Source organism: Gavialis gangeticus, unplaced genomic scaffold (assembly GCF_001723915.1).
Source record: "Gavialis gangeticus isolate Ggan-Ray unplaced genomic scaffold, GavGan_comp1, whole genome shotgun sequence".
Lineage (NCBI taxonomy): Eukaryota > Metazoa > Chordata > Crocodylia > Gavialidae > Gavialis > Gavialis gangeticus.
In genome coordinates, this window is record NW_017729028.1 from 4,152,372 (window position 1) to 4,161,695 (window position 9,324).

The 9,324-nt window shown below is 45.4% G+C and overlaps 1 long non-coding RNA gene across 1 annotated transcript in view; it reads left to right on the forward strand.

The window, feature by feature from the left end:
• The window catches only part of LOC109300135, a 56,550-nt gene that overhangs the window by 28,401 nt on the left and 18,825 nt on the right, over positions 1-9,324 (forward strand). Inside the window, exon 3 of the long non-coding RNA XR_002098136.1 lies at positions 8,473-8,536. This is a non-coding gene — a long non-coding RNA (uncharacterized LOC109300135). The remainder of the gene's footprint in view (positions 1-8,472; positions 8,537-9,324) is intronic.

A 9,324-nucleotide genomic window follows, 5' to 3' on the forward strand; every position in this document is an offset into this window, starting at 1 on the left:
GGCAGGAAAACATAATAGTGCCTCCAGCACCTAAAAGCAAATTAATTCCTACATTGATACAGTCTGAAACTGCATTTTTTTTACATGAGACTCTTCTTTACTAAATAATCACCCTGCTGAAGGTATCTCATGAACTGCTGCAGGCAGAGAGATGGCAGAAGGCCTTGAAGCATAATTTCATAGAAGCCAAGGAGCTGGAAGTGAGAAGGAGCAGCAAAAGACTTGCAGACAGATGACTCTATTACACTAGGAGTTCTTCTCCTAGTTTATACCTCCTGCTTTTAGATATTAGGGTTGGAAGGGACCTCAGCAGATCATTGAATCCAACCCACAGCCCTGGGCAAGAAAGAGTGCTCGGGTCAGATAACTCCATTCAAGGTGCTTGTCCAGTCTCCTCTTAAAGACGCCTGAGGTCGGGGAAAGCACCACTTCCCTTGGAAGCCCATTCCAGATTCTAGTAACCTTTACTGTAAAGTTCTTCCTGATGTCTAACCTGAATCTGCTCTCTGCCAGTTTGTGGCCATTATTTCTAGTTACTCCAAGGGGTGCCCTGGTAAACAGAGCATCTCCTATCCCTTGCTGTCCCCCCACTGATGATTTGTAGGCAGCTACAAGATCACCTCTCAGCCTTCTCTTGTGGAGGCTGAAGAGATTCTAGTCCCTTAATCTCTCCTCGTAGGACCTTACCTGCAGGCCCCTAACAATACAAGTGGCCCTCCTCTGGACCCTCTCAAGGTTATCGACATCCCTCTTGAAGTACAGTGCCCAAAACTGGATGCAGTACTCCAGATGTGGCCTCACCAGTGCCCCATGGAGGGGAAGTATCACCTCCCTGGACCTGTTTGTGATGCACCTGCTGAGGCATGATAAAGTACGGTTAGCTTGACTGATCACTCCATCACATTGACAACTCATGTTCATCTTGGAGTCAGCTATGACTCCAAGATCCCTTTCAGCTACAGTGCTGCTGAGAGGGTCATCCCCCAGCCTATCGGTGTGCTGGTGATTCCTTCTCCCCAGGTGCAGCACTTTGCATTTGTTCTTGTTGAATTGCATGCTATTCTGTTCTGCCCACTTCTCCAACTTGTCCAGAACTGCCTGGATTTGTTCCCTGCACACTAGTGTTTTTACTTTACCCCATACTTTGGTGTCATCCACAAATTTGGGCAGAGTGCTCTCCACACTTCACTCAAGTCACTGATGAAGACATTGAGGAGCACTGGTCCAAGGACCGAACCTTGGGGAACTCCACTGCACACATCTTTCCAGGTCAATGCTGACCCATCCACCACCACTTTCTGGGTGTGTCCCGTTAGCCAATTTGCCACTCACCTGACTGTATAATCATCTATGTCACAGCCACTCAGCTTATTTATGAGAACAGGATGAGATACCATATTGAAGGCTTTCTTAAAATCCAGGTAAATGGCATCTCCCTTATCCCCTGCATCTAAGCATTTTGTGACCTGGTCATAAAAAGAAACAAGGTTAGTCAGACAGGATCTACCTGTTATGAACCCATGCTGGTTGCCCTTCAGCATTATTTTTCCTGCTGGACTCCCACAAATGGGATCCTTAATAATTTTTTCAAAGGTTTTCCCAAGGACAGAGGTGAGGCTAACTGGCCTATTGTTACCCAGATCCTCTTTATTCTTATAGTCACCTGGATCCTCCTTATTCTCCACTTATACTGTTTCAGAATAGGTGGGGGAAATGCCACCTCTCCTCAGAAGGAACAATCCATAGAAAATTCTGGCAGGTTCCTGGTACAGTAATGCTTTTGTAGAATGGGTCTCCTTAATAATGGAAAGAAAATTATCCCATCTAGTAAACCATATGGTATGGGTTTTAATATCTCTTTCCATGAAGAAGGAAGGTGGGGAAGACATTTTTTGTTATCTCTACAGTCACTTGTTACTCCAGAGTATGATACTGGTGGAGTGTTATCACTATAGTTTATTTGGGTCTAAGAAATGTCCTACATGTGTGTTAGTGTGTACAACATGAACACTGCATGTTTGCAGAAGAAAAGAATGAGGCAGGTTTGAGTATTTTTCCTGTTGTGATCTCCTAACAGTCTGTAGCACTAAAAGGCTGGAAAAAACTCATTTTTAGTTTAGTTTAGAAACTGTAAGGACTGGGATTTTGAAACCTACTACAAACAACAACATCCTACCTGTTTTCTGCAACAGATTATGACCCTTGATAATCCAAGGAACCTTGGAGTTTTGGGCTAGAGATAAACATTATACATAAACCAATCTAAGTGATCAGAAACTGGTTTAAACGTGTAACAAAACAGATGTTCAGTGCACATGAGCCTGTTTGAAAGTGGCTAAAGCTGGTTTGAGATAATCCTGGTTGAATGTAGTATCAGACTTAACTGATTTGTGCAGTTTATGCAAAGTCTGTACCAGACCCCTTGCTGGTTTAAGTTAAACCAGACTCCCCCAGCATCCCAGCATGTTCTTTGGGCTGTGATCTCTGTTCCACAGCAGAGCTGGCCCCTCCTCTCTGCTTCCTGGCTACAGCTCAGCAGAGACTACAGGCATATGCCTGGCTTCCCCCTGATGCCACCCCCCACCCTCCCCTCACCACTCTCCACTAAGCAGGGATTCCCCAGTCCCTTCTGCCTTACACAGACACCTCTCATCATTAGCTAGCAGACCACATGCTGGCTACAGTCCGTGCTGTGGCAGATGGGACAAAGGCAGAATCAACAGGTAGCTGGTACTGTTCCTCTGTTGTTGTCTTAAAGAGGTGATAAACACTGAGTTTGGGATGATAAACACTATGTTATCAATTCCCTGCTGGGCTGGTCAGAAGGGGGGAACCCCTCCCTAATCAGAGCGTCCTTCCAGGGCATGGCCATGCCCCCTACACCCTCAGCTCAGCACTGAAGAAGGGAAGGGGGGAGTGCTGCTTTAGCACCCCTGGGTTTCTAGCCTGAACGACTCTGCCTGCATTTCTGGGATGTCTTTGCAGTTACAAACTGATTCAGCCTGGCCAGGTTAGATTAACCTGCACACATTGAATCAATTCAGGCTCAGTCTTTTTGCATGTCTGTCCCTAGCCTTGGAGACTTTTCCTCCTAAATCCCCCAGACCAACTCAAGAATCCTGCAGCTCACACAACCCAAGCTATTATAGGAACCTTAACATCCAACAAAAGAACTTTGGTCTCACTGATCAGAATTGGAATGGATCCCAAGTGAAACAGATCCATGAAACTGAGGAACTGAGTAATCCATGAAACTGCCTAAAGGTATTGATAAGATCATATAAAAAGCTAATGTCTCTTTTGGCTAGTAACCTGACAGTTTTAACCCTGATGTTTTAATTGTTTAGATAGGAATGAATTTCATTGCAGTAGATGGATCTGGTGTTTTTCTGTTCTGGAAATTGAGCTGCTATCTTAATTTGTTTGGCTGAATCTTGAAGGCATAGTAGAAACTGAAGGGCTGGATCCTGTTGAGTGCTAACCTACTTCTGATTTCTCTAAGAGTCAAGGGACTTCAGTGCCTCACAGGATTCCTTATGGGAATTGAGGTGGATTACATTCCAAAACTGCAAGAGGTTCAAAAGATAGATCTGAATCCAAGTGCAGTAGCCCTACAAGTTTGCTCCAGCCTCTGCAACTTGATGTGCACCTTGATGGGGTCATCTGACCCTAGCGGTCCTTCCTGCCCAAGTACAGGGGGGCTGGACCTAGTGATCTTGTGAAGTCCCTTCCAGCCGCTAACATCTATGAATCTATGAATCTATGAAGTAGTGATACTGCAGAGTAGAGGCGGCAGCAAGAGAAGCCAGTGTTAGTAAAGGTAACCAGAGGTCTGTTCTTTTTTAAGATCTATTACATGTCACCTTGTTTGGGCACTTTTTAAATTTCTGTTAAAAGACCCTATTTAAAATGTTGCAAATATTGTTAGCATTATAGCAGATGCAGGGTATAGCTTTAAATGTCAAGCAACATCTTGTCACTCCTTGGCCACATCTACACAAGACACTTACTGCCCAGTTGTTACTGTGCAGTCATTTGGTACTTGTATACTAGGCCTGCATGAATAGGAAAGTATTTGATTCGGATATGGCCAATTCGGAGAACAGTGATTCAATTCGGTAATTCGAATCACTGTCCCCACTCAATCTGGCCAAATCAGAATCAGAGATTCAGCACTGATTCAGTGCTGATTCGGAGATTCGGATCTGCCAGGGACAGGCAGGCACAGCCAGGTGGCTGCAGGTTCTCCTGTGGCTCCTCCAGCTGTGCCTGCCTCTCCCCAGTTCGGGGGAGCCGTGGGAGAAGTCCCCATGACTGCCCTGCCCTGGCCTAAGCCTCCCGGCACTTTAAAAAAAAAAGCCCCACACTCACTGGCTGTAGCAGGGAATGTGAGGGCTCTGGGGCCTCCTGGCAGCACCCCCATCACACAGACCCCATGCCCAGATTGCCCCCTTGCCCGGCCCCGCCCCTGATGCCTCCCCCAACCCGGCTGGCCCCAGCAGCCCAGGAATCAAAAAAAAAAGAAAAAGGAAACCCACACTCACTGGCAGTAGCAGCAGCTGTGGGGGCTCTGTGGGGGCCACGTGGCAGAGCCCCCCCACACAGCCCCAGCTCCCTGATCTCCCCGTCTGCCTAGACCCAGCATCCCGGCAATTATAAATAAATAAAAAAAAACCCTACACTCACCCACTCACTGGTTCTGGCAGTGGCAAATGGGTCCTCTGAGGGCTTGTGCCAGAGCCCCCCCATGCAGTGTGTGACAGCATGGATTGTCCCCCCAGTCTGGCACCCACATGGCAGCTGTCATATTGCACAGGTGCAGAGCAGCTCAGCAGTGCATCTCACGCTGTCTGGGAGCTAGGATGGCTCCACATCTCAGCCAGAGCCTGGCACTGCTCAGCCCCAGTGGCCCCAGCTCCCACACAGTACATGGCGCCCTGCTGAGCCATGCTGCACCCGCACCATAGGGCAGTTGCCGCAAGGCTGCCAGGTGGGGGGAAGCGATTCCCCACTGTCCCCTGCTGCCCTGCACTGCATCAGAGGTGGGGGTGGAGCTCTGCCATGAGTGGCCAGAGGCCCCAATCGCCACTGCTACAGTTGGTGAGTGCAGGGCTTTTTTCTTCTTTTTTAATTGCCAGGATGCTGGGGTCAGGTGGAGCAGCCATTGAAAGCAAGGCTGGGGCTCGGCTGGGGGGAGATCGGGGAGCAGGGACTGTGGGTGGGGCTCTGCCACATGGCTCCAGAGGTCCCACATCCACTGCTATGGCCAGTGAGTGTGGGTTTTTGTTTTGTCTTTATTCCCAGGCTGCTGGGGCTAGGAGGGGTGGGGATCTGGGATGGGGATGGGGATGGGTGGGAGGGGAGTGATAAGGGAGTGGGAGCTGCACAGGGGGAGGGACTCTGCCAGGAGGCCCCCACAGCCCCCACAGCTCCTGCTACAGCCACTGAGTGTGGGGCTTTTTTTTTTGAGTGCCAAGATGCTGGGGCTGGGTGGGAGATAGGTCTGGGACAGGGCAGCCATGGGGGCTTCTCCCATGGCTCCCCCTGCCTGTTGAGAGGCAGACACATCCAGAGGAGCCATGGGAACCACTTAGCTGTGCCTGCCTCTTCCTGGCCAATCTGGATCTCCAAATCTCTCTTTTCAAAGTCTATTTGGAGTCTTTGGATTTGATTCGAACCTTTTAATGGGTCTCCGGATTCGATTTGGAGATTCAGTCACCAAATCAGGCCAAATCTTCTCCAAATCAAATATGCGACCAAAGCTTTGCACAACCCTATTGTATACACTATACTTGTGTATACAGATACTAAATGACTGCGCAGTAAACAGAGTTTAACAGCATTGCTGAACAGCTTTTAGGTGATGCTGACTGCATAGTAGCTCATTACTACTGAGCAGTAGTGTTGCATCACGCTTTGTGCTACACAATGCTATTGTGCAGTAGTAACAAGCTACTATGGAGTCAGTGTTTCATGTAGATGTGGCCCCTGTGTTTATAATAATTCTTTTAAAACAATTTAAATAGCCAGAAAACTATTAGATTTTATATGGAATGTTACTAATGTAAGACTGCTAAAAATCACTGTTATGCTAAATAACTAACCTCTGTTTTTTAGAGAGGCTGAACAGTCAAATTTCCCATTAATGTCAATAGAACTGCAGATTCTTAGCCTTTCAAAAAACTAGTTAAGTTCCTCAGCTACCTGGGGTATTATAAAATCCTAAATGGACAGACTGGTTAGGTTGCTAATTATGCTTAACTTTGGGTGAACACATTTGCAAATCTTGACTCAGTTATCCTGCATATAACAGACAATGAACAGTTATTCGCAGGCAATATGCCGAAGTGTGAGTCATACCAAATATAGTCAAAATAACTGCATTATGTGAAGCCAGAAAAGAGCAATACAAAGGTTTGTAAAAAAGGAAAGAAACAATCAAAATATAGGCAAAGAACAATAAAATATGTAAACTGAAGTGCACCAGTCATCTCACCAGTTATGTATTTTCCTCCTCTGCATGCATATACTGATTGTGCAAAGTCAGCTTCAAAGAATGAACAAGTGAGTGAGTGAATATTAAGTTTGAAAAGTGAACTGGCACAATAATATATTTAAAAATCTCCTGCTGAGATATTGGTATGTGCAAGTATCTTAGAATCTTACTGTTAATAAAGTTGACAGTTATCTGGTTCATAAAGTAAGATGACAGAATTAGTACAAGAAAGAACTGTATACACAATGGTCAACTCTGTTAGATACTGATTCCTTCTCAAAGCCTATTGGGCCTTTCCTAAGATATAACCTTACTACTAAAGTATGCTATAATGTAATTTGGCCTTTCTCCAGCCTGAAACAAAGAAGCCATAGTCTAACTTGAACCCACAGGTTAATCTGACTTCACTTTGCTTCACAAAATTAATTCTAAAAACATAAGAAATGAATTTTCCTGATCAGTTGTGCAAATATGATTAATAAAAGACATATTTTTCTGTTTAAACATCACAGTGCCTTAAATATCTTTCCTGGTAGCCTGCAGACACACTTTTGGCAACAGCGTGCACTGTACATTGGAGTGGGTCTGAATCATTACAAAGATCAAACTTTACTTGCACAATGCTGAATTTACATAAAAGGCTGTTTGACATTATCTGTCAGTCTCCTGCTCTTTAAGATCACCAAAGATGTATCAGGAAGGGGAGCCAGCATCATAGCCCTGAACTCTGTAAAAAAGGGGGCTGGGGGGCGGGGGAAGCTATTCAATGGCAAGAAGGTGCTACAGGAAATAGGAATTGAATTTCATTGAATGCCTGGGTCTTGTTAGAGTTGCCTATAGCATCGTTTTTCCTTCCATGTAATGTCTGTGCACACACACGCGCGCGCGCACACACACACACGCACACACAAATATGTTGCACAGCAGGAGGTCATTGCAGTAAGTTCAGTGGTATGATGCCAGCTAGTAAAATGTCTAGTTCTGAAGAATGTATTTCAAATACTTTGACATGTAATATATGCTGTATGTCTTGCCATAAGAGCTTTCATACATGCTTCTTGTCCAGTCCACTTCATTAAAGGGTCAGCTAAATATTCTAAAATTAAAAATATTGGTCTCACTCCATTTCCTTTGAAATAAAAGCTGAAATGTCCTTTCACTTCAGTGAAGCTAGACCATGGCTGAACACTTTTAGCAAACCCATGCCCAGTATTCAGTGTGTAAATGAAGGTATATAGTGGGCCAGAAGGAAAAAAGATAATAGAGACCAGAAATGTAGCATCACATGTGGCAGACACTTCATAATCATTGAAAGGGTGAAGGAGAATCAAACCACAGTCAGCTCAAGTTTCACTGTTAAACAAATGTGGTGTCTTCCGAGGGGGAAAAAAACCAATCTTCCCTTCAAAGAAGATGAATGAGTGGGGAACGCTGTGTGTAGCAGAGAGGGTCAGAAATGTCCAGGAGAGGGCATTTTTTCAAGGTAGTTTCAGGAAGCACCTTTGAAGGCATTATTATTACTTTCCTTTGGTATAAAGTCCGAATGTTGGCAGTTTTTCATCTTGGATGTTCTAATCTCTTTCCAATCCAGGTTTTCTTCTCCTTAGCTCATTTGTCATACCGTAAATACAACAAATACTGATACAGCTGAAATCCTGAAAGCCCCCAAAAAGCCTTAACGTCATTCCTCATAATGAGTTCATCACACTTCTCTGCAGAAAATTGTTTGAGATCTTGTTAACCTGTATGCTGCAGGATGTGTGTATCTGACAGTTTAGTCTGTCTGTCTTTCAGCTTGAGATGAGATGCTGAAGTGCATTGCAAGTATGCAGGAGTTGCTCCCAACTGTTGCAGTAGGGTGAGGTGGCAGAATTGCCAAAGTCTTTTTCTACAGCTCCAGAGGTGTGAGTTTGAGTTTAGCTCCAGATGCACTGAAGGCTTTTCTTAGTTTATTCAACTGTAAATGTTTTTTTCAGGCTGGGGAATCAAAGATGGCTGGATATGATGCTAGCCACATTATTCCACTGACTGCAAAAACAGGTATGCTTCAATTGTGCTTAACTGGAAGGGATAACAAGGCTTGGAACTTAGACTTTCTTTTTTCCCCTAATGAAATGCCTACAATTGTCAAAGACCCTGACTTCCAAATGAGCTCAAGCAAGCAGCTCCTTGCTTTCCACACAGCTCCACTAAGCTCAGCGCAGGGGCTGCCCCTGTAGTTGATTTTTCAAGATTGGCTTCACTGCAACATCACACGAGAATTTAGGTGTCTGTTGGTAACATTAGTAGCTACAAGGAGCCCTACACATACACTTTGCAATGAACTCTTTCCTTAGAGGTCTGTGAATGTAAGCAATGTAAGCAATTATTTATTTACGAAGTGATGTTGCATATAAGGCACTTTCTGAACACCAATAGGATTGATCTCAGGCTAATAGACTTGGGCTCAGTTGTCGAGAGAGACCAAAGCTGAGGTTCCACCACTGAGGTGAGTCTACAGAAAGGTATCTGCTCATGCTGGGCATGTGCAGGCATTCACCATATCTGAACTATGATCACACATCTTACTTTAAGCTGCCTGATAGTAGATAATAATATAAATAAGTCAGCGTGAAGGGAGAGGTGGGCAGGATGGGGGGTAGGCCACTGGGTCCACAGGAGTCTGGCGGGTCTGCAGGAGTGTTGGTGGGTCCATGGAAGGGGGGGGGGGGTCTGTCTGGGGGCAGAGGGGTCAGGAAGCTAAACATAGTCCAATGAAGGGGCCAAAGGGGGGGAGGGAGGTAGAAAGAGTGCAATTCCAGAGCTGGAATGATGCACTTTCCCAGCCC